Here is a 2,382-nt window from a genome sequence, read left to right as displayed (position 1 = left end):
TTGGTGGATTCAAAATTTCCTCGCTAAATACACGTAAACTATTTCCTCGTAAATAACACGCAAATTTTACGTCGTATTTACGAGGAAATATTTTTCCTCGTAAAATACTCGTCAAATTACATCCACTTTACGACGAAACACTTTTGTCGTTACGTTACGAGGAAATAACGATGACTTTAGTTTTCCACGTAAGTTCCTCGTAAAATCGACGTAAATTTACGAGGATTGTTTTTCCTCGTTAAATTTCCTCGTTAAGCATGTGTTTTCTTGTAGTGAATGGAGTAGAAAATTTGTTCGTACATCAACGCAACATTCCAGAATACCAACAGAAGGATACAAAAGAGTTCTATGACACAGCTGGTGGCATAGACAAAAGCTTCAAACAAAGGTCTCGCCATCCCACTCGCCCATTGATCGACGTTGACGTCCCAACATCGGTCGACAGACGTACATAATTCGGCAGAAGGGGCTTTGATTTCTACGGTACTAGGAACTTCTACTGGGAAGAGAAAAATAAGTATGGAGTCTACATAGATGATCAGGGATACGCCATATATCTAGAGGGACGCACCATTCGTGTTCACAACAGAGATATCAGAAGACTTCTGGAAAGAGCTTATGAGCCAAGCTACATATGTCTTCCTGAACATGCTAGCTTATTCACACAGACCAAGCTGGTACCAGAGATCTACACCAAGGACGAGATCAATGAGATGTTTTATGGAGTCTGTGGAGCCCAAGAGAAGTATGAAGGTGATTTCCAGATGAAGCTTGATGGTGCCTACCAACCACTGAATGATAGCATCGGTTGGTTAACTACATGCATGGAAGTGATGAGGCAAGACATAGCCAAAATTCAGCAAGCGACCAAACGCTTCTTGCCATACATCGATCGACAGAAGACAACATGCATCGATCGATAATCCCTTACCAACATCGATCGACCATCGCTTACCAGCATCGGTCGACACCAGTCCACCACACTCACTTCCGATGAAGTCTGAACAAGATTTTCACACCAGAGAAGAGATAGATCAGTTGGAAGCAGAGATCTATAGAGCTCTGGATACTACTGAAGAGAGGCTAGATGGGAGATGTGATGACATCTACTTCCCAGTGGATCTTAGCATTAGTGCTTTGACTTCCAAGATTGAAGCTATACAAGGGGAATTGGTGGAGATTCAGAGTTACATTGCCCATCGCCCAAAAGCATCCGCATCGATCGACAGACGCAACAACATATCGACCGACATTCGTAGACAAACATCGGTCGATGAAGCTACAAACCGAGGCCGGCTAGTACCAAAGGTGAAATCAGACATGTCTGACACACATTACCATGGAGAAGAGATCTCAGCTGACACTTACGCCACACTTAGAAGACACCAGTCAACCTTGAGAGTCTTGGAGATAGATTGCAGAGAATGGAAAACACAACTGCAACAATGAAGGAAAAATGGCGCAGAGGGGATGAAGCAATGAGAGATTTCACTGGTACATGGTTCAACAAGCGCAGAGAAGAGATGGATACTTGTTTTCCAACAAGTTCCAGTTTTCAACACTACTAGCCCAATCACCTCCAAAAGTCAAGCTAAATGACTATAACAAAGCGCTGAGTGGGAGACAACCCACTATTAGGTAATATTTATTTAGTTTTTATTAATATACTATTTATGTTGGTTTTTAATTATTGCAGGTCATAAGAAAAAGATCCGAGTAGACGATTGGCGTGAGTATTGACTGACGAAAAGCTGTCGACATGGATCGACATTGCCTTACCTGCCACGACCGATATCAACATCCTTACATCGGTCGACATCCATTCCGGTCTGGTATATCCTTCTAACTTGTTACATTGAGTCCTTATGATTTAGTTATCACCATAATTCCGACTGAATTTACACTGGGGACAGTGTAGTTTAAGTCTGGGGGGAGGTTTACTGATAGTAATTTATTTATGAGTCTTATTAAAACGTTTTTCAAAAAGTTTTTATTGAGTCAAGAAGGGGATAATGAATTTTTAGATTTTTGCTTGTTATCTAACCACTCTTTAGCACCATTCTAGACTTACTGATTGCAGATAGTACTAAAGATACTAAAGTGGATCAACTTGTCAACTATTCACACTTGCTGAGATTGTTTGAAGGAACCAAAGCTGACCTCCAACACTAAACTTGACACAACTGCTTGTCTTGGGGCTTGGTACACATTGGATCGGATTCTTCAAACAAGTCTAGAAGGTAAAGCCTTGTGTAGATAGATTTATCACCCTTTCTCTCTCTATTTTCGAATTATAAATAGATAGATAGATTAAAAAAAATATTTATAATATATATCTATTAGAGATTTATTAGGAAGAAATTCGAACAGGACTTGGTGGCT

The sequence above is a fragment of the Brassica oleracea genome, chromosome C9 (genome assembly GCF_000695525.1).
Source record: "Brassica oleracea var. oleracea cultivar TO1000 chromosome C9, BOL, whole genome shotgun sequence".
Lineage (NCBI taxonomy): Eukaryota > Viridiplantae > Streptophyta > Magnoliopsida > Brassicales > Brassicaceae > Brassica > Brassica oleracea.
The sequence above is the reverse complement of the archived record's forward strand: the minus strand, read 5'-3'. Positions refer to the sequence as shown.